Source organism: Pteronotus mesoamericanus, unplaced genomic scaffold, assembly GCF_021234165.1.
Source record: "Pteronotus mesoamericanus isolate MK-2021 breed Mesoamerican mustached bat unplaced genomic scaffold, CSHL_Meso_final contig_1193, whole genome shotgun sequence".
In the NCBI taxonomy this organism is placed as follows: domain Eukaryota; kingdom Metazoa; phylum Chordata; class Mammalia; order Chiroptera; family Mormoopidae; genus Pteronotus; species Pteronotus mesoamericanus.
Window position 1 is genome coordinate 2,750,211 of NW_026555039.1, and position 22,444 is coordinate 2,772,654.

At 61.6% G+C, this 22,444-nt stretch overlaps 1 protein-coding gene across 2 annotated transcripts in view; it reads left to right on the plus strand.

The window, feature by feature from the left end:
- GNB1 (G protein subunit beta 1) overlaps nt 1-22,444 on the plus strand; it is a 56,789-nt gene that overhangs the window by 11,461 nt on the left and 22,884 nt on the right. For both annotated transcript variants that reach the window (XM_054584094.1, XM_054584103.1), the window contains exon 2: nt 14,497-14,545. The gene's annotated coding sequence lies outside the window, so the exon portion shown is untranslated. The remainder of the gene's footprint in view (nt 1-14,496; nt 14,546-22,444) is intronic.

The window sequence follows — 22,444 nt, forward strand, 5'->3', positions numbered from 1 at the left end:
GGGCCGAGCCGCGTCCCAGGGCTGCGCCCTGGCCGGGAGGCAAACCAGCGACCTCTTGGCACCCACCCACCCGAGTCACACCGGTTATGGCAATACAATCAATTTTTTAAAACACTTGGCTCATAGCTGCCACATTGGATAGCACAGTCCGAGGCTGAGCGTCTGGGTCGTCAGGAGCAGAGATTTGGGAGGTCCGAGAGGCCTCCACGTACAGGGGCTGAGAATTTGGGAGATGAAAACCTACTCAGAAATTCCGCTTGGCAGCCGTTGCACAGCCGAGGTTAGGGACCTGTGTCGCATTGTGTAAATCTCGGGGTACTCATCACGCGTGATAAACGCACGCTTTAAATGTAAGAGAATGGGTTGTATGTGGGCTTGGACCCCGGCTACTGAGATGCGCTTTTAACTGTCTCATCGTCCGGCTTTCTCACCGGCCGTGGCTCCTCGGCCTGCTGGCCTGGGAGCGGCTGGCGCCGCCCGGGGAGCCAGCCTCGTCGGCTGTGGCCCGCGGGCCCTCTCCCTGGCCGGGAGCAGGGCAGCAGGCCCCCTCTGCTCCTTGCGTCTGCCGGGTTCCGTGTGTGGGGTGACTTCCACCGGCTCAGGTCGAGGTACGGCCCGCACCCAGCCCCCGCTGTCCTTCGGGGACCAGGGGGGCGCGGGACGTGCAGGGACACCAGACGCCGATGAGGAGCAGGGGCGCTCCCCACGCCGGGCTCTCAGGTGTTTACGCGCCTCCGGGCGTGGGGCCCCTGTCTTCCCGTTTGTCCCCACCGCTGCTTGTCTGCAGTCATCTGTGTTTGTCACAGCTCAGGGTGGGCTCCAGGGACACTGCCAGCCCCAGGCGCCGGCAGCGCCGAGGCGAGGAGCCCTGGACGCATGGGTGCCGTGGGGCCGCCTCGTGCTGCCCCCCATGACCGGGCTGTCACAGCGGCCGTGGGCTCCCCGTGGCCGGCTGGGCAGGGCTCCGTCCAAGGGGTCCCCTCGGGTCTGCTTGGTGTGTGTTGGCTGCGCCTCCCCCGCTGGCCCCCTCCGGCTGGGCTGCTCGTGGCGGTCGGGCCCTGAGGAGGCAGGGGCGCGGGGGCTGGGCCCCTGGGGGCTGCACTCGGGGCTGACGCGCGTCCCGCTCGCTGTGGTCCCTGGGCCACAGCGAGCGACAGGGCCGGGCCGGGCCGGGCCGGGAGGGTCAGGAAACACAGGCTCGGGCTCTCCATGGGAGGAGGCGCAAAGCCCCCTGCCAGGGCCCCTCTGCCGTGGGCCTTGCGCGGCTGCTTGAGGGTGACCAGTCTGTGTCAAGGTCGCTGGGCGCCGGTTCCAGCAACGGGCTCCTCACGGCATCCGTTCCATTACTTCTGTTTATCGAGCACTCGCCAGGTAATTATACAGAGGTGCTTGGTGGCAAGTACTGGGCCGCGGCAGCCAAGGCCGGGGGCGGGGGGCGGTGTGGCTGAAGCCCAGTGCCCTGGCGAGCTCGCCCAGGGCTGCGCCTGGTGAGCGGGGTTCTGTCTGGTCAGAGCCGTCTCTGGCTTGCGGACCCGGCCTGGTGAGGACAGTGCCTTTTATAGTGTCCCCACTCGGAAGAAAATTTGGATTTTGTGGAGGGGGGGTGCAGTGGGAAGCCATCGAATGGTTTTACGCAGAAGTGACCAGCGAATTTGGCCCTGGCTGGATGGCTCAGTGGGTGGAGCATCGTCCTGCAAACCAGAAGTTTGATCGCCTGTCAGGACTCGGGCCTGGGTTGCGGGCCAGGCCCCCAGTTGGGGGCGCCTATGGGAGGCAGCTGATAGATGTTTCTCTGCCTCCCTTCTCTTTCCCTTCCCCCTCCCTAAAAATAAATGAATAAAATCTATAAAAAGCCCCAAGCTGTGAACTTTAAGAGATTGTTTAGATTGCCAAATGAAGAATGGATTTTTGGGGGGAAACAGAGACAAGGTTGTAACAAGGAGGCTGAAGAGAAAGGCCACGTCTGGCTAAGGACGGGCCCGAGGGACGGGAAGGCCACAGACAAGTCCCTCCTCCCTCCGGCCTCTGGCGGTGGAGGCCGCCCTGTGCTGGCGGGCAGGAGGGACCGGACACGGGACTCGGGGCGGAGGGGAGCCGGGGCGGCACGGGCGGCACCGAGATGAGGCCAGGGGGGCGGGGCAGAGCCGAGCTCAGAACCCGGGCTCCCAGGGGGCCTGAGGCAGCCAGGCGCGCAGCATGGCTGCAGGGTGTGCTGGTCTGGCGTCCGCCCAGGAAGCCCTAGGTGGCGTTTAGGGTCCCGTGATGGGTGCCGTGAGCTGTGCATGGATGGGGGCAGCAGGGAGATGCCCAGCCAGGCGAGGTAGGTGGGCCGGGAGGGTGCCAGCTGCTTTGGGGGCTGGGTGGGGCTCCGGTGCGAAGGGGCGGAGAGGCTTCTCTTGGGCTCAGGTGAGGCTGCGGGGGCGGGGGGCGTGGGGAGCGGGACCCCCGTGCGGGCTGCCCTGTGGGCTGAGGAGGCAGCCTGTTCAGATGTGGCTTCAGGAAGTCTCCTGTGAAGGAGGCAGGGGAGGGCTCAGGAGGGGCGGGGCGGGTGGTCTCCGGACTTGGCCCCGTGACTGGGCCCTGGGGGCTTGTTAGGTGCTGCGGGTTCAGCTTCCCTAACAAGCCCCCAGGCGCCTCTGCTCTGGCTGGTCCCTGGGCAACCGCTGAGACACCTGGTAGAGCCCGAGAAAGCCAGGCGTCCTCCGCGTGCCGCCGGCCTCGGCTGCTCCTTGCAGCCTGGCCCTTAGTGCACCCCCCCTCGCCAGCTGCACCGGGCAGCCGGGGCACGGGGAGCCCCCTCCCCGTTCACCCCCTTGAGGTCGGGCAGCACTGGGCGTCACCGTGAAACCTGATTTGCTTTGTATCTGAGACGTGGGTTGAACCCGTGCCCTTGCAGCAGAAGCCCCTCCTTGCAGTGCCAGCAGCTGCCCTGTGTGGGGCAGAGTCCGGAAAGGGGCTGACACCTCGGAGGGGAAGGTTTGGACGGTGAGATTGGGAAAGACAGCTTCGGGGGCGGGGGGGCGGGGGGGGACGGGTGTGACCTCCACCTGCCAGCCTGTGGGCCCTGCCAGAGCAGCACCCCGCGTCCGCGCCAGTTACCGGGGCTGCTCCCGCGCTTCCTCAGGGAGGCGTCCGAGGGGTCGGGGTGCCAGCGGGGCCGGCTCCGCAGTCAGCCCCCCGTGGTGAGGCCGACGGTTCCTCCCTCCCCGCCCGGGTCCCTGGGTGCGGCCTGCGGGGGTGGGGCCGCCCTGCGCCCCGGCCCAGCCCAGTCCGTCCGGCCTTGGGGACTCCGGGCTCCCGGCGGAGGACGCCACCGCCCCTGGTGGGGGGTGGGGGTCACAGTGCTGGTCTGTAGTGAAGCCCTCGTCCTGAACGTAGTGCTCGAGTGAACGGCACAGTGGCTTTGTGGTTGCTTTATGGTGAAGGTCTGTTTCAGTGTCGTTACAAATTGTATCAGGAACCTTGAGTAACATGTCTCAGGTGATTCCCTGTGGTCAGAGCAGACAGAGCAGAGGCTCAGGGTGAGCGCCGCGGCTCCGGTTTTCTCATCAGTAACTCCGCCTCCCTCGCGGCGATTGTCAGCGGGCGCCGGAGACAGGCAGCAACCTGGCCGTTGGGTCGGACGCGGGCCTCCCTTCCGTTAGGCTGGTGAGTGAAAAGTGACAGCAGCCAGCACCACAAAAGCAGTCTGGTGGGAAGGATTTACGCCTTTTTGCGCGCGCGCGCATGCGTGAGAGTCAGATGGGAAAAAACGTGTTTTTTGGTGTGCTGCAGAATTTTAGTCATTACTGCGTGCCGTGAGATGAGGAAGGTTGAAAACTGCTGGTTTATAGACATGAAATTTAGAAAATGTTTTAGGGTTCTTAGGCAGACAGACCAATGCCACCGTACAAAAAAAAGATGCTATTTACTTATTTTCAGAGAGGACGAGAGAGGGCGAGAAACCTCGGTCGGTTGCCTCCTGCATGCGCCTTGGCCTCGTGGGGCGACCCCCACCGACCTGAGCCTCGCTGGCCAGGGCCACGCCATGTCCTACGTGGTTGTTAGGCCTGAAGTGCCGTCCTTTTTAATAAAGAAACAGGCGTAGCATAAGGCGTCCATGAAGAGAACGTCTGGGGGGCTGAGGAGGGAAAGGGAAGCTGCTGGGACCAGCACCCCTGCTTTTGCGAGGAGTTGGTTCTGTAAACAAAGACAAGGGGAAACGCCCTATGAGCTGCGCGCAGCAGAAGCCCCGTGGAGCGCAGTCGGGGGGGACAGAGCGGTCCAGACATCGGTCGTCGTGGGACTTCGGGTCGGATTGGCCTTTTGGGTCAGTTGGAAAAGGAGGTTTGTAACATACAGGGTGTCGGGCCGACTTGTAGTCTGTCGGAAAAAATGAAGTTGAAAACTGAATCACACAGCACATGCAGACTCCGGGTGGCTTAAAGATTGAAGTGGAGACATTAAAACACGGAAGTGTTAGAAAAATGTGGGGTGAGATATTTTATAACCTTTGAGGTAGGGTGTGGAGGGGCGGGTTTCTTAGTATGACACCAAGGCCCAGAGCCGTAAAGATTATCTGCAAAGTGCTCGGGGCAGACCTGTAGCGACAGACACCTGAGAGAGGACCTTTGAACTATGGTTCAAAGGCAAGCAAACTGGAGAAAGTGTTAGAAATACACAGGATGTATAAAGGGTTAAGAGCTGCTGTATAAAAGGTTTCCAGAATGAATTGTTTCAACAGTTGTATCTTTAGGAATACATCCAAAGGGCAGAAAAATAAGAATGTTTACTACAACATGAGTTATAAAAACGGAGTATCAAAGATGGTCTCCTTCAGGCCGGGGTGGCGTGGCTCAGTGGCCGAGCGCCGGCCTGTGAACCCAGAGGTCACTGGCTGGGAGCCTGCGAGAGAGGCAGTGACTGCTGTTTCTCTCCTTTTCTTCCCCTTTTTCTAAAAATAAATAAATAAAATCTTTGAAAGAATAAAATACTAAAAGTGGTCTCCATTAGAAATTTTGGCGTAGAAGCCAGAATTTTGGCGTGGAATCTGCGTGCACGCACAGAGACGCCCTCGCATCTGCTGCCTCTTGGCCGCGCCGGAGCACTTGGGGCGCTCGGGTGGGAGGGCCGTCTCGGTCGCCCCCGGCGGGTTGGGTGAAGGGGCGGGGCCCGTGGGCGCCCTGCAGCTGGCCACACGGCCTCAGGTGGCTCTTTGCTGGCCTGAGGAGGGAACCCCAGGGTGCGGGCGGGCGGAAGGATATGTGTCAAATGAAGCCTGGAAGCAGCACAGACCCCTGTGTGCTGTGAAATGTTTCCTGGGGGTTGGTGGGGCAGGACCGTGTCGTGAGGCCCTGTTTTCTCTGTGCGTTTTTGTGGAGAATTGGCCAAGATCCTAAGTTGGAAAAAGATCTTTCACTTTGTTAAGAAATACAAAAGCAGATTGTGTTTGAAAGGATTGGCCGCTCTCTCAAAGGTGGCATGGCTGAAATGAGCGTATCGGGCCGGTTTCGTAGTTGGAGGACATTTACTTCTGTTGGTGGTTTTGACTGAGGCCTGACTCTCGGCCGTGGCCGTCAGGGTACCGGACCTGCGCTGGCCGCGCCCCACGCGTGGCACCGTCACGCCTGCCCACACGCTCACTGGCCTCTGTGTGGGAAGGGGGGCCATGGCCGCCGCCGTTGCGGACACAACCCCCACGTCGAGGCTTTGGCAGTGACGGCCCTTCGCAGTCAGTCTGTGCCGGGCGTCACGCGGGCCTGCGGCCTGGCAGGCAACCAGCGGCCGCGGCCTGGGGGCGCCCGCCGAGACGTGCTGCCGGAGAACACGGGCGCCGTGCGCGGCGGGGCCCTCCTGAAAGCGTAGCGTCACGGGGAGGCCGCCTGCGTGCGGAGTTTTCAGCGTCGGTTGGCAGGTGCGCGGGGGGCTGCGCAGGTGCGTGCGGAGGGGCAGAGCGGACGGGCAGGAGGGGCAGTGGCGGTGGCCGTTTCCAGGAGCAGGCAGCTCAGACGTGCAGGTGGAGCTCCTGCAGCCGCGAGGCTCCGAGGTGCCAGCCGCCCGCTGAGAGCCGGGCAGGGCCCTGGCCGCACGCCAGGGGCTGCGGGCTCAGCTGGCCACGGCCGCCTTTCTGTACAGCCTACGAGCTGAAAGTAGTTTCTGCGTTTTATTTTCGTTATTTTTTAAAGGTTTGATTGATTTGTTTATTTTTAGAGGGGAAGGGAGAGAGAAAAAGAGGGAGAGAAACACCCGTGTGCGGTTCCCTCTCATGTCCCCCTACTGGGGGCCTGGCCTGCAACCCAGGCCTGAGCCCTGACTGGGAATCGAACCGGCGACAGGTTGGCTCGCAGGCCTTGCTCGGTCCACGGAGCTCCACTTGCCAGGGTAGTTTTTACATTTTAAAGTGGTTAAAAAACACCAAAAGAAGAATCTCATTTTGTGACGTTAGGTGACATTCGAGGTCCTGCCCGTCGACGTTCTGCCGGAGCGCAGCCCCTCCTGCCTCTGGCGCCCGTGGCACCCGTGGCACCTGTGGCAGCAGCGTCAGCAGTGGGGGCCCCGGCGGCCTGCAGACCTGGCGCGCGTGCCCTCCGGGCTGCCCCGGAGGGAAACCCCCTGCCCGCTGTGAGCTCCGGGCCCCTGTGTGGGGTCACGGCCGTGCGGCCTGCACAGAAAACACGCTCTGTCTTGTTTTCCGTGCAAGTTTTCCCGACATCGGTTATGTGCTGACATGTGCTAAATAAGCTCAGGTGGTGGGGTATTCTATACACAAGAAAGAGGAAGAGGTTTTCTAAATTTTTCTGACTTAAGTTTCCTTTGGAGCCTCACTGCGGCGGTAGAAGCTTGCGCTCCGGTGGCTGTGCCGCAGGCGGGTGCAGGGCGCAGGGGTCCCCCGTGGGCTCCTTTCTCAATTCCCCAGTGGCTGACGGGACGGCAGGGCAGGAGAGGCGTCGTGAAAGAGGCTTGTCGGCCCCTGAGCAGGCCCTTCAGTGGGGACTTCAGTGAAACCTCACGCTGTTCCTGGTGTGTCTGCTGGGGGGGCCAGTGTCCCCGTCCCCTGTTCTGGTGCCGCAGCCTCTCCTGTGAGCCCACTGAGCTGCGCCAGTGGTGAGGCCGCCTGCAGTGTCACTCTTGCCGGCCGTGAGTTACCGGCCTTTTTTCCACGCCCCGGGGGCCCTGCCCCCTTCAGGCGAGCCGCGGGCAGGGCGTGGCGCCCTCTGCTGGTGGAGCAGGGGCTGCGCGGCCGGCGGGCCGTGCTCGTGTCGCCTGCGAGGTCGCGCGTTGTGTCCCGGGCCTCTGCAGCGGTGTCCCAGGCGTGTCCCATGCCGCGGGGGAACTGGGGCTCCACGGCTCGCAGTCCGCCTGAGCTGGTCACTGCATATCCCCATGAGGGGCCTCGCCAGCATCGGTAACGTGGCCTCTGCAAAAATGAACTTTACCATCTCAGAGGCTCGGCTTAGAAACGGGCCTTTGGAAGGTGGCCTGTCAGTGTTCTTGGCAGTTGTGCCGGGTGACGTGACATCACAGTGGTTTGCGCGGACAAGTGACCGCCTCTGTGAGGTCCACTCTGGCTGCCGCCCTTTCCCCAGATTTTGACCCAAGTGGGTAAGACAGTGCGGAGAGTCCTGAACACTTTTAAGGGGAGGAAAAGAAAACGTTAACAGATACTGTAGTTGCCTTTTTTTATTTTAAAATGTTTTTGTACTTAAACTTATTAGTCAGTTACTTCTGCTGTTCCTACACATTCGTCTCCATTGTCCCGCCGGCACTGTCCCCGGCCCCCCGAGTCCCTCCCGGCTTCGGCCTTGTCCGTCGGCCTCTGTCCGCGTCCCTGGACCTGACCCTCCCCCTTCTCTTCCCATCCCCCCCACTGGTTACTGTCAGTTTGTTTTTTCTTTCAATGCTGCTTATCTTTTTCTTGTTTGTTTTGTGGATTAGGTTCCACTTACAGGTGAGATCATATGGTATTTGTCTTTCACCCCCTGGCTTATTTTGCTTAGCATATATTTTTAAAAATTAAAAAAAAAATTTTTTAAGAAGAGGGAGAGAAGCACTGGTGATGTGCGAGAGACACCTGTCTGTGGCCGCCTCCCGCGCGCCCCCTGCTGGGGGCCTGGCCCGCAGCCCAGGCCGGGCCCGAGGGGCATCCAACGGCCACCCCTTGGCTCGCAGGCGGCGCTCGGCCCCCTGAGCCCCACCAGCCAGGCGTCCTTTCTGTTTTTAGGGTCATGTGTAGCCGCTGACCTTAAGTTTTACTTGATTTACCGTTGACCCTTGCACCACGCAGGCTGAGGGGTGCGGTCTCTCCTTCGCAGGTGAAAATCTGGGTGTAACAACAGGCGGTTCCCCACAAATGCACATTCCCAGGCACCGAGTTGACCCGTGAGCGGCCTGGGCTTGGGCTGCGCGGGTCGGGGGTCGGCCGTGCGCACCTGCGTTCCTGTACGACTCGCTGAGGGTTACTCGTCACACACAGTTCGGGACACGGGGCCACGGTGAAGAAGTAAATGCTTCTGTGCCATATTTTACTGTGTGGAATGCGCCCTTTTTGCCCACATTTTTGAGAGAAAAATAAGGATGTACATTATACATGGGAAGTACTGATTCCGTACCTATAGATTTTTAAAATCTTTTATTTGTGCTTACGTGTTAAAAGTGTAACTCTAGAAAGCAGTAACGGTATCTGTATGCAAAATAATACCCTGGAATACAGTAATTGGTTTTGTTTTAAAAATAATACGTAGAAAATTGAATTAAAAAATTGAAAGATTTTTATCCTGAAAGTTTGGGCCAAAAACATGGGTGCGCATCACACGCAGGAGCGTGTTACACACGGCGAAACACGGTGACTTAAAGGGGGAAGGGCGTTGCTCCACTACAGATACCAGGCGTTCCGTGGCCGCCCCGCGCCCCGGGGACGCCGCCCCTGGTCGCTCCGGCACCCCCCTGCTCCTGTCCCACGGCCGCCGGGCCTGCCGCAGCGGGCGGCGTGGGGCTCCTTCCGGAGACGGAGCCACAGCTGGCAGTGGGCCGTAGGGGTGGGGGAAGGGGTGGTTTGGGGCCGTGCGCCTGGTGGGTTTTTAAGAGAGCGTTGCGGGGCAGAGGGAAGGTGCCCCAGGAGGCAGCTGGCCCGGGCGGGGTGCTGGGGCCGGGCCCTGCTCCCCGCGGGCTGCGCGCCGGTCGCCTCGGGACTTGTCAGCTCCGCCCCCCCGCCGCCCCGTCCCGCCCTTGGGTCCGTCAGGCCTCGCCAGCTCCCAGGGGCGTCTTGTCTCCTTGACAAATGGAAGAGCCTTGACTAGACCAGGTAACCATTTGCGGGGGAGAGATGGGGGGATCAGGAGTCATTTTACTTTCTCATTCCTAGAATTGAGCGTCTCTCGTGAGGTGCAGTCCGCAAACAGACTTGAAGGCAGAGAAGCTGATGGCGGCTCCACCGGCAGCAATGCCTGACATGGCTGGAGGCCAGAGTCCGCCGTCCGCGCCGCCTGGCCGGCGGGAGAGTTTTCTGGGACGCTGCCCTCCGTAGGGTCAGCGATGTCTGAGCCTCTTTCCTTTCCTTTCTGAGTTAGTGCTATTCTGGGCTTTAAAAGAAAAACCAGCTATTGTCAGAATTAATATTCTGACAACGCATCCCCAGCTCACTCATCAGCACATTAGGTAGGATGGGGAGGAGGGAGAACCGTCCATTCAGGAAGGGAGCGAGCCTCCAGCAGGTCTGCGGGGGGCCACCGGCAGCAGGGCCTGGGCTCCCACCCTGAGCCTGGACCGGGAGGCCCCCGCCCCCGGCTCCCTGCTCAGGGCTCTTGCCGCCTCTGTGGGCTCACGGGTCAGCAGGCTCTCGGTGTCCAGTTCTGCGGAAAGAGGATGCCCCCTCCCCCCGTCCTGGCCAAGGAGGCCTCACGTTCTCGGAGGGGCGCTTTCCTCCTGCACGGGGGACCGGGGCTTCGTCACTCCTGCTGTGGCGGGTCGTTTGTTTCATTTGCTTTCTAATTCTAATCAATAACTTGGGTGGAATTTTCGTTATTATAGCCTGGCTTTCTGATATTCTTGTGACTGAGGAGTCTTTGATCAAGGAATTTTATCTTCCTTGAGTATTTCTTAAAGATTAATTACGCTCTGGCCGGTGTGGCTCAGTGAACTGAGTGCCTGCGAACCGGAAGGTGGCCGCCGGTCGGATTCCTGGTCAGAGCACAGGCCTGGGTTGCGGGCCAGGCCCCCCGTTGGGGGCGTGTTTATCGAGGTATCTCTCTCACGTCGATGTATCCCTCTCTTCCTCCCTCCTTTCCCTTTGCTTCAAAGTGACTTTCTAAAGAGCCAGGTGCTTATACTTGTATACAAGGGTCTGTGGCCCATGAGTCAACCGATGAGATGCAACCTTATGCGGCGTGACCAAGATGACGCAGCTCACGAAACCTGCGTTTTCGTGGTTTGAGGCAGGGCCTCCGCAGCGGTGGCTCCAGTGTCCACGGTGGTCAGTGTTCCGTTGGACAGTCTCAGGGGAAAGAGGCCCGCGCCCCGGGTAGGTGCTGCGTGTTTCAAGAACTCGCGAGCGCACCGGCTGGGAATCGTTGGCCCGGCCCGGCCAGGGGCGCTGCGGGAGATGTGGCGGCCACTTGGAGTGGGGCCGCGGGGCCTTCCTGAAGGGCGCGAGGTCGGAGCAGGAAGCCCTGGCTCCTGAGCCCCGCGTCGGGGGCCTCCTCATCCCCCCTTTGGAGCGAAAATACCCCCGGCAGCTTCCCAGACTCTCCGTCTTCGTTCTGACCAAGATGGGATCGTGAGGCGTGTGGAGTCCCTTTCTGGAATCCGTGCAGCGTGCGCTCCGCTGCTTCCCAGCTCCCAGTGTGGCCGCTGGGAGGTCCCCGCCGCGGACTCCTGGCCCCCCCCAGGGCACTGCTCTTTCCATCGGGGAGCTTTGGGGTCTGACTTGGTCGTGGGCGCTCCCTCTGCTGGGAGGGGCGCCTCCTCCCGTCCTCCGCGCCGGTTTGCTGCCCTTCCCCACGTTCACGCGTGTTCCGGGCTGTGTGTCCTTAGTGCGTCCACGAGACGGGGCGGGTGCTGAGCTGGGCCCCCCCCCCCTGCCCCTGCTGGGCCGACGGTGCAGCCACTTCTTTACTGCAGGGCCCCAGCTGTTCACTTGGGCCAAACCTGCGCCGGGGGGCGCGTTGGAGCGGCCTCCGCAGGGCACACTGCGTGGTGATATTTTTCTGCAAAGAATGAAAAAGTAATTCTAACCTAACTTTTCTCCCTGAAGGTGCACTGTGTCCTCTGTGTAAACCGTAGTGAAGTGTCTTTAACAAACACAGGAAAGTACAGGATGTTTAAAAAAAACGAAACAGAACGTGATTAGAAATTAGGAACGAGCAGTTGTGGTTATGGCCCGAAGGGCTCTGTGTGGGGGCTGCCGCGGCGCCGGTCCCTCCGTCCGCCACGGGGGGGCGGTGCGGGCCTGCGGGCCCGGCTGCTGCGGCCCCGGGGAGACGGGCGGCCACTGTCCTCGGCCCCGGGAGGGCGCCGAAGGCCTGTGCGTGTGGCCAGGCGCCGAAAGCGACCTCGTGTGGGGTCCGCTGCACGCTTGTCGGCCCCCTCGTACGGGCAGATGTTCGCCTTCTGCCTCGGGGATGTGGAGCGGCCTCCTGCGAAGTTGTTCTCCTCTGTGGGCAGGTGGGCGGGCGGCTGTCAGCCTGGTTTCCTGCTCGCAGCGGCTGCGAGAAGCCCCCTTCCCTTGTTCTTCGGCCGGCACTTCTGTGAACAACCCCGCGGCACCGTAAGGTCGAGGCAGCTCCCTGTGGCAGAGCATGGGGTATGGGGAGTGCGGGCGCTGAGCCAGACACAGCCCGGCTGGGCTGGGCGACCGGGGAGCTCCTGTCCTGCTGCCCTGCGGCCCTCGGTGGTGACGAGAGGCTCGGGAAGCGCTCCACGGTCGCCAGGTGATGAAACGGGCAGACGGGACCGGCCCGGGAGGCGACCACGTTGGAGCCTTGTTGATCCGCAGCTGCCGCTCACGGTCAGAGCAGAGCAGCGGGGAGGTCCTCCAGCGTTTGGAAATTAAGTTACAGGTGACGTCAGAAGAGACCTTAGCAAATGTTTTCATTTGTATGAACGTGAAAACAAACTTAACACTTGTGGGACAGAGAGAAGGCAGTTCTTATGGGGACATTTGTAGAATTATAGGCTCTCTGCAGAAGACAAAACGGCCCCAACTAGCCTGGCCCAGTGGGTTGGACATCGCTCTGCAAAAGACTGGGGATCGGTTCCTGGTCAGGACACAGGCCTGGGGCACAGGTTCACGCTGGGCCGGGGCGCACACGAGAGGTGACCGGTCAGTGTTTCTCCCCTCCCCCGCCAAAAATTAAATAAATACAGTCTTAGGGAAGAAAGAGAAAGCACGCGAAAGGTCTCGCCAGTCCGAGCTTCCGCCTGTAGAAGCTGGAAGGGGCGCGCGCTGCTGGCAGGAGGGAGCAGGTGGGCAGCAGAGGCTGGCGAGGCCAGAGACAGGCAGGACACGGGGTCACGAGACTGAACGCTGGGCCTGGGAGAAGGCCGGGGTGCGGCCCCGCGGCCCGAGACAGCGAGCTTGCGGTGAAGTAAGTGGATTTGGAAGTGGAAAATGAGATGCTCATTTGTTTTGAGGGGTGTTTGGAAAACCCAAATGCCTTGGCCGTGCCGTCAGGTCAGGAGCTCGCTGCTGCGCCCGGTTGTCCTGTGTTGGGCCGTGGAGACGTCCGCAGACGCTTACAAAATACAGTGATTGTCTCTGACTTCAACTTTGTCATTTCATCTCTTGTTTGATAACTTCAAAGGCATGTTTTTAAAAAATGTGTATTTGCCTCAATTGACGTCGGCGTCCCTTGACGCTTTGGAAAGCTGAGGTGCAGCTCAGCAGGCACCGAGCGCCGGCGCCCAGGGACACGCGGCCATCGGCAGCCACGAGGGCCGCGCTTGCTGTTCTCTGTGCCTCTGTGACCCGGTTCGTGGATGCAGGCCGCCGTCCACACCCACGGCTCCTGCCCGACGCCCCCAGAACGGGTGTTCTGCGTGTTCACAGCGGTGCCTCACAGCCCAGACCTCAACGTCGGCTCCGTGGTGCCTCATCCACGTTCACGTTTAAGTGTCCTCAGCTTCCCCGCCCTGCCCCATGCGCCCCGCTCCGCCCGCCTGTGGGGCAGGAGGCAGGGGCTGGAGGCGGGGCTGGCGCGCTGGCCCTTCTTCCAGACCCCGGGGCCACCTGTGTCCCCTCGGCGCCACAGGCAGTCTGGACGTTTGCTTTAGTCAACTGTTGTTCATCGTCCCTCCTGTTTCTCTTGGGAAGACCTGAAGGATCCGTGTGTGGCGGGTGGAGTGACTGTGGCGACCGCGGGGGCCCCAGGGACGTGTCATGATGCCTGGGGTGTTTGGCTGGCGCCGCTGGGGAAGCAGGGGCACTGGACGGGCAGCCCCGCCACACAGAGCAACCGCGCCGAGGCAGGGGGCCCTGCTTTCGACCGTGGCCGGTCAGTGCAGCCCGCGGAGGGTGCTTGCTGGGTCTCCATGGCCTCCAGCTTCCGTGTCCACGTGTGGTGTGGCTTCGGTTTTCTGAACCATCTTTAATGGAACTTTTCCCTGTCCCTCCCCTTTTTAATTTTTTTTGTTTGTTTTTAGATTTTTACTTACTTTTAGGGGGAAGTGAGGGAGAGGAGGAGAGAAACATGTGTGGCTGTCCCTTGCAGGCCTGTGCCCTGACTGGGAATTGAACCGGCGACTCTTCGGTTCACAGGCCAGCGCTCAGCCCACTGAGCCGCACCAGCCGGGGCTCTTCCTCCCCTCGTTTGGCGTAACCTTCCCGTGACGGAACACGAGCGTTTTCAAGTGAACCAGCCACAGTGCTGTGCAGCCAGCGCCGCTGCCTCGCCCGGGAGGCGCTCCCGGGCACCCTGCCTGCGGGCGGGCCTCTCTGGGGTGCCCTGTCCTTGCCGCCCTCCAGCCCGTGGCCGGCTCTTCCTCGCGTCACGGGGTGGTGGCGCCTCCGGGCCTGCCTCCTCCCTAGGGCTGCACGGCACGCGCTGCAGGTGGGCCCTGCCGCCTGGGGTCGTCGCCCCCGTTCGCCGGCTGTGAGCCCACGTGCACGCAGACCTGGCGTCCGTTTGGAGGAACTGCGGAAGCACCGGGAAGGGTTTGAAACTCGGTGCCTGGGAAAGGACAGCAGATACTGCGGGATGGAACGAGAGCTAACTTGCGCTGGTTCTGGCTGCGTGGTGTCCGCCTCCACCCCAGGTGCCGCCCGGACCCTGGGCCAGGCCGGTGGCCCCGTGGCTGCGGCGGCCGGGCCTGCTCCCAGGCAGACTTGCCCGCACTTGGCGGCCTGGCCAGTGGCTGCTTTGACGGTCCGATGAGATCCTGCCTGCGGGGGAGGGGAGGGGCAGGTCCGGACCCGCGAGGAGGGGGCTGGGGAAGGGTGGGTTTCCGTGCTCCTTCAACTCTTGGGAGGGCTGATCCTCACACCTGAACGCCGCGCAAATGTAGCCTTTTCTCTGTCTGTTGCAGACACTTTTACATGCATTGGAGACTGGACCGGAAACACTTCTGAATTAAGGTAATTTTGATATAATTAGTCTGTGTCAGTTTTTACAGAACATTATTTAAATTTCTTCTTGGTTTTTTTCTTTAAACAACCTGGTTTTGCCCTGGCTGGTGTGGCTCATTGGATTGAGCACTGGCCTGCAAACCAAAGGGTCGCCGGTTCGATTCCCAGTCGGGGCACAGGCCTGGCTTGTGGGCCAGGTCCCCAGCAGGGGGCGCGTGAGAGGCCACCACACATGGACGTCTCTCTTCCTCTCTTTCTCCCTCCCTTTCCCCTCTAAAAATAAATAAATAAAAACTTTAGGAAATAAAAACAAACCATGGTTTTTCCAATCCCTCTTTTTAAGTCCAAAGTTGGCTTTCAGAACAAACTGATACTGAGATGTGTGTGTTTGTTTCTTCAAATCTGTCCTCTCCCGAGGACATTTTTTCGTTGCTTTTTTAGAGAGGGAGGAAGGGAGTGGGGGAGAGAGACGTTGACACGAGAGAGAAGCACTGAGGGGCTGCTTTCTCATACGAACCTCGACCTGCGAGCGAGCCTGCAGCCTGGGCGTGTGCCTGGACCCGAACTGAACCTGCAGCCTTTCCGTTTACGGGAGGCCCTCCAGCCAGCCAGGCCTCACCAGCCAGGGCAAGAAGAAGCGTGTTTTCTCCGAAGGGCCCCCACCCCGGTTCTCCGCGGGAGGGGCTGAGGTCCCAGAGGGGACGGTCTGCGCCCCCGGTGGCAGTGTGTCCCTCCAGCCCCGCTCTCTGGAAGCAGGAGCCCTTTTCCAAGTTGCCTCTCCGTTAATGGGCAGCAGATGACACAGCACGAGGTGAGGCCCCACGACGGGGAGGGGTCCTGCGCGCCTGGAGGGGGAGCGAGAGCAGGTGGTCCCGTGTGCGGGGCGGTGCTTCGCGGGCGGGTGTGGGCTCTTTCTGTTGTCAGTGCACCTCTGTCAGTTGAAACAATTTTAACTAAAAAAGCAAAGTCAAAGATAAATGAATGGGGGGCTTGAACAGTGAGCATCGTAAGCAAAAGCTGAACCCGACACCGAGGACAGACGGGCACCCTGGGTGAGCCCGAGCCCTGAACGCGCGCCCCCGGGGCGGCCTCCGGCAGGAGGCCTGGAGGGCGTCAGGCAGGGCTTTCTCCACCCCAGCCCCGAGACGGCGTCCCCTGGGGGCTGTTAGCGCACGGGGCTCCTCAGAAAGGGGCGCCTCGCGGTCGGACAGTGAAGGGCCCGGCGGGCGGAGAGGCGCCTCGTGTCCAGAACGAGGGACGAGCTCCCAGAATTCAGTGTTAAATGACCGGCCTGGAGAAAGCACGGGGTTTGAACAGACACTCAGCAGCGGCCTGAGCCCGTGCAAGGGCGGCGAGATCGTGAGCCTCCGGGGCCTGCGGGTCCACGCCGGCCTCCGGGCTGACCTGCCACTGTCTGTCCGAACGCCTACAGCACAGGCCGGGCTCGCCAGCTGCCGTCCGGCGCGGCCGCGGGGGACAGCCCGGCGGTTTCTTCCAGGGTCGGGCCCGAGCCCGCCCCGCGCGCTCCGGCCCCCGCCCCGCGTCTGCCCGGGAAAGACGAAGCCGCCATCCGCGTGAGTCTCAGGAGTCACGCTGAGCGAACGAGTCCGAGTAGACAGGATTCTAGAAAACGCCAACTTGTGTTGGTGGCAGAAAGCCGATGGGCGCTGCCGGGGGGCGGGGGCAGCGTCCGAGCGGCCGGAGGCGACTGGGGTGCCGGGTGTGCTCACGGTCCTCCTCGCGGGGGCCCCAGGGCCCGCTCGGGCGCTCCCGTCGTCGCCCGTGCCCCGCCCTGCGGAGCCCCGCGTTGCGCTGCCGCCACTGTGGCCTTGCTCTCTGCCCGAGGGCAGGGAGCGCGCGGGCGCCCCTCAGTGGAGGGTCTGGCCCCTGGCGCCCGTGTGGCAGGCCCAAAGGGCCGTGCGTGTCCCTGTGAGGCCCGCAGCCTGGGAGTGGCGCCCGGCCCGTCTCCACTCTAAGGGCCAAAGACGAAGGCAGCGGCCGGGAGCTTGGGGGGCCACGTGGGGAAGAGGGAAGCAGGGGCCGGACGGGCCCGGACATCCGGACATGCAGCCCCAGCCACGTGTGGCCCCGCCTGCGGCCGGCAGGCCCCGCTCCAGCAGGTGGGCGTGCGGGCGGGCAGGCCGAGGCCAGCTCTTGCAGGACACTCACGTGAAGGCAGAGCCTGTCTCCCGACAGCGACGTGTCTGACGACGGAGGAGGGAGCGGTCTCGCCCCAAACCCGAGGCTCGCAGCCCCTCGGGCTTGGGGGGGCGGGGCCGGCGCTGCCCTCGAGCACGCCCTCCGGACCTTCCTGGGGGCACCTGCGCGTCCTGGGTGGCATCCGTTGTGGGTGACGTCGGGCTCTGAGACAGGTGGTGTGGGACTTGGAGCCTGGCCTCAGCGGGTTTGCAGGGTTGGATTTTTCGACCACCAAGTACGAGCTGTGCTCTGCGCTCGGCCCTGAAGCAGGAAGAGGCGGCAGGCTGACGAGGCCAGGGCAGGAGAGCGGGCCAGGGCTTCCCGAGCCGTTTCCTGTGGCTCTGGGGCCGCGCCCTAGGCGAGGGGACCTCAGGGCGGCCCGCGGCCCGGGGCGTCCCCGCCCTCCGGCCTGCCACCGTGAGGGCCAGGGAAGCCCCTCGGAGTGACAGGGAGACGGGGGGCCCCGCACTGGGGATGAGGCTCGTCCACGTCAAGCTGTAAACATGAGGGGAGGCCCCCAAAACCGTTTATTTATAAAAAAGTTGTATTTCTCACGTTTAAACTTCTCAAAGTCCTTGCCATCTGATGCAATATGCCGATCAAGGCATTTTTTTCTGCTGCTCAAGCAGGTTTTGACTCACCGATCCTGACGCCTTTCAGTGCTCCTGCCGTCTTGTCTCGCCTCTTCCATGTCGGCAAAAAGGTCTCCCTTTGAGGACTTTTTCATCTGGGGAAACAAAGTTGCTTGGGGTGGGATTGAGTGCAGGTCATGGGGGTCACGATTTGGGATAAAAACTGCTGAACACTCCACGTGGCGTGGGCAGGTGCGCTCGTGAATCATCTGTCATGACGCAGGCAAACACGTTGAGTGTTCAAAAACACATTCCCTGGAGCCGAACGCAGCCCCTCACAACGACGCCGGCTGGCGCGCTGTCCCAGGAGGCTCCCGGAGCACTCGCCGAGCGCGGCACGCCTGGAACGCAGTGGTCCCGCCCTCCAGAAGATAATGCTGATATTTGGGGTCCTCCCTTGTACATACCGATTGAACTTGTTTTATTTTTTCACTTCGTAACCTGGCCACTGGGCAGTTCCGCCACGTGGCTGGGTCGGAGGTGCTGACCGGAACAGGGCCGTCCGGGCGCTGCGGGGGTGGGGGGCGCTGGGGGCTGGGGGCCCGGGCCGACGCCGCCTCTGCCCCCACCTCCAGGAGCCCATCCCCCAGCGGGCGGGTGCCGGCCTGGGCCCCCTGGGGTGTGGCGCGGGGCCCTGGGGAGAGGAGAGGCTCCGCGCCGCGGCCGGGCTGGGCCTCAGTGCCGGTGCCTCGGTGCCGGCTCCGAGCGGCGTGGCCCAACGGCCCGCCCTGCTGGCGTGGCCCAGGGACAGGTGGACGGGGAGGTGAGATTTCCTTCTGTCGGGCGCTGCGTCGCGGCCTGGCCTGCTTAGTTCTGGAGGTGGCCCAGTCAGAATCCCAGCCGTGGGCCGGCTGTGGCCCCTTCCTCTCGGTACCACGTGGACAGTTGCGGGACCTGCTCTGAGGGTGGCGGTGACGCAGGGACGTCACACAGCTCGGCCCCGGAGTCCATGGTGCATCGGTCACCTCGTCATCCTCGTGCATCTAGGAGTCCGGGGTGAGCGCACGGATGCTTGCGGAGCCAGCTCCCCCGAGGGACTGTGTCTGTCACCGGTGTCCTCTGGGCACTCAGCACAGACGGAGGGACGTGAGCCAGGTGCGGGCAGCGGAAACCCAGGGTGCAAACCAGGGTGCTGCCGTTTCCTGAGCTCTCGCTCCGGCGGCTCGCCTGGCGGGAGGGCAGCCAGGCAGCCGAGGTCCCGCGGTCACGCCGCTCGGTGGAAGCGGGTGGCTGGTGGCGGCGGGAACCACGGGGCCACGGGGGCGGCCGGGCGTTCAGAGGCCGACACACGGACGAGCGGGCGTCGCGCTCGCAGTCCCCGTGTGTCCAGGCAGGTGCGCGCGGCAGGCCGGCTGAAGTCGCGGTCAGTGTTGGGGGGAACAGCCGAGGACAGCCCCACTCCAGGGGCGAGGCTTCCCTGGACGCACGTCGCCCCTCAGACCACGTCAGCAGGGGGCCTGCTGCGCTTGGAGCCCCGGGGAGGGGGGGCGGGCGGGCGGGGCACAGGCGCAGAGTCTGCGGTGGACGCGGTGCTCGCCAGGGCGAGCTGCGCGCAGGGTGGGGGCTCGGGGCTGGGCTCCCCCCAGGTTCAGCAAGTTTCCTGAACAGGCACAGGGTTCAGCAGCAGCGTTTCAGCTCCTTAGTGCAGGGACTGTATTTGGAATTTTTAAAATTTTGCGCGATGTGTTTGTTCCTCGTCAGGTTTCACAGCGGCGTGTTCTGAAACGTACGTTCCCTGTCCTGACGCAGGAAGGGCACCTGCCGTGAGGGGGAGCCGGCTCAGGGCCCCGCGCGCCGGGCTCCTCCTCGGTCAGTTCTCTCTACAGGGAGCGTGGGGGGTCTCTCAAGAGCAATTTGCTTTACCTTTTTTAAAAAATATATTTTTTTAAACCCTCGTGCCAGGATGTATTTATTGATTTTAGAGAGAGAAGGGGGGAGTGAAAGAGAGAGACGTCAACGTGAGAAACAGCGACCGCTGGCCCCCTGCACGTGCCCTGGTCAGCGACGGGGCCCACAGCCTGTGCCCGTGCAGGCGAGGTCCGGCCGGCCGAGCTACCCCGCCAGCGCCTGCTTTGCTCTGTCGCCAGACAGGAGGCGAGCTCTGCCCCCGGGCCTGAGGCCGCGTCTGGCCGGCGCTGCCTCCGGTGTGCCTCCTGTCACTGAGCCAGTCGGCGCCACCGCCGCTCCCTGCAGGGACGTCTGGGCTCAGCAGGGACTTCCTGCCGGACACGCTGGGGCCTCACCGTCTCGGTTTGACTGTCAGTCACTTTGTGAACGGTCTGTGGGGGTTTGGTTCTGGTTTGAAAAGTGCAAGAAACTTTGCTGAAAAGGTAGCGAACGGAGGCGGGGGGCCCCGTGTGTGCAGCGGCGCCGAGCTGGCGGTGGGCGCTGCGTGGCCCGCATGGCCCCAGTGCTCGTGGCGCACAGCAGGCCAGGCAGGGGCAGCCTCCCGGGCACGGCCCAACACCCACACCGCGCGGGCGCGAGACATCTCGTGGAGAATCCGCATCAGAGAGTTGAGTTGAGACAGGGAAACCCCGCGAGAAAGAACCTCAGGCGCTGAGGGCGGACGGCCGACACAGGCTTTGTGCCGGCAAGCGCGGCGCGCCTTTGAGCGCAGACCAGGGAGGACGGCCAGTGGGTGCGTCCTGCCAGGCCCACGCGAGCGCCAGGGGCTGGGCCCCCCCGCACTCGCCGCTGCTATCCGGGGACCGCATGCGAGCCGGCCGCCTGCCTCGTGTCAGCTGGGCTCTGCTGCTTCTGACTGGCCGGACGCCGACTTGCCGGCGCTGCGCCCTCCACACTCACCACGCCCCGGCTGGCGTGCGCAGTGGGTCGGGGCGCCGTCCCGCGAACCGGGAGGCCGCGGGTGTGCCTCTTGGTCAGGGCAGCGTCCCTGTGCAGGAGGCCAGGAATCAACGTTTCTCTCCGAACACCCCCCCCCCCCGGCCCCACCTTCTCTCTAAAATCAACAAGCGTGTCCTCCAGTGAGGGTTTTAAAAAATAATATTTATTTATTTATAACTTGTGTTTCCCTAGTGACATATGATGTGGAGCATCTTGTCACATACCTGTCATTTTTGGTGAGACGTCTATTCAGCGCTCTGCTTGTTTTTTAAATTTAATTTTGTCTTTTGAAATACTTTTTATTGTTTGATTATAGTTGGTGCGCAATATTATGTTCGTTTCAGTCGTACAACTCTGTCATGAGACGTCGTGTGAATTGCAGACCGGTCCCCCGGCAAACCCAGCGCCCACCTGAGGCCGCATGTGGTTAACTGCCTGTGTCCCTGGTGCTCTGCGCCGCACCCCAGGGCCGTTCTGTGCCGACCAACCTGTGCTGCTCCTCTTTTAAAATTTGTATTTAGAGGAGAGAAGGGAGGGGGAGCGAGAAACGTCAGTGTGTGGCTGCCTCTCGAGCGTCCCTCCTGGGGGCCCTGCCCGCAGCCCAGACCTGGGCCCCAGCTGGGAATCGAACCGGCCACCCTGTGGTTCGCCGGCCGGCGCCCAGTCCCCTGAGCCGCACCAGCCAGGGCTTGTACTTCTTTTTTTTTTAATACACTCTACTGTTCGTGCTATTCCAGTTGTCCTGTTTCTTCTCTCCCCTTTCCCTGCCTCGGCCCTGCACCCCGTCCCCCCAGCATCCGCCGCCCCCGGCCTTAGGTCATGCCCGTCGGTCGTACACACGAGCTCCTCGGCGTCTCCGTTTCCTCCGCTGTTCTTTACCTCCCCCTGCCTCTCTGTGCCTGCCATTTACGCGTCTTACTCCCGGCACCTTCTCCCGCGTTCTCCCCCTCTGCTCTGATCTCCATTTCTGTGATTCTTCTTTCTGTTCTAGCGGTTTGCTTAGTTTGTTTTTGCTTTTTTCAATTCAGTTGGTGATAGTTGTGAGTTTGTTGTCATTTTACTGTTCATAGTTTTTGATCTTGTTTTTCTTGGATAAGTCCCTTTAGCATTTCATGTAATGAGGGCTCGGTGATGATGAATCCACCTGCCTCCCATTCTAAACGACAGCTTTGCTGGGCAGAGCAACCTTGGATATGGGTCCTTGCTTTCTATCGCTTTGAAAATTTCTTTCGACCCCTTCTTGCCTGCAGTTTTTCTTTAGAGAAATCAGCTGACAGTCTTATGGGAGCCCCTTTGTAGGTGGCTCTCCCCTTTTCTCCTGCTGCTGTTAAGATGCTCTCCTCACCCCAACACCCCAGCAATGTAATGGTGAGGTGCCTTGGCGGGTGCTTCCTTGGGTCCGGCTTCTCTGGGGCTCTCTGAGCTTCCTGCATCTCCTGGGAGTCTATTTCCTTGGCCAGATTGGGGAAGTTCTTCCTTATTTGTTCAAGGAAGTTTCCGATTTCTCGCTCTTCCCCCTCTCCTCCTGGCTCCCCTGTGATTCGGATGTTGTGATGTTTAGTTGCCCCGGAGGTTCCTAAGCCTCTCCTCATTTTTTTGAATTCTTGTTTCTTCATTCCGTTCTGGTCGAATGTTTATCTCTTTCTTCTGCTTCCAGTTGTTGATTTGAGTCCCTCTTTCCTTCCCTTTTCTGTTGGTTCCCTGTATATTTTTCTTGGTTTCACTTTGCGTAGCCTTCACTTTTTCTCCATTTTGCGACCATAGGCAACCAACTCAGTGAGCATCCTGCTTACCAGTGTTGCGAACTGGGCATCCGATAGGTTAGCTATCTCTTCATTGTTTAGTTGAATTTTTCCTAGAGTTTTGATCTTTCACGTGGGCCATATTTCTTTGTCTCCGCTCACCTGTTCTGTTGGGAAGGGCGGAGCCTCAGGGACCCACCAGGCAGGGCAGCCCAGGGCGCTGCGCTGGGACCCTGTGTGTGTGGGGGGGGGGTCCGAGCGGGAACAGTGCCGCTCGCTCAGCTCTTCCCTGGCTTTCGGTCACTTCCCCCACTTCCTACGAGCAAATGGGGCCCCTCTGGTGCCGAGTGCTGGGCGGGTGGGCTTGTGTGCATTCTAGGGCCCGGGGGGTCTCTCCAGCGGACTCTCCTGCGAGGCCGGGAGTCCCTCCCGCTGCTGCCTCCCCCACAGATTTTTATAGGCGGAGGCTTTGAGGCTTCCTTTTCCTG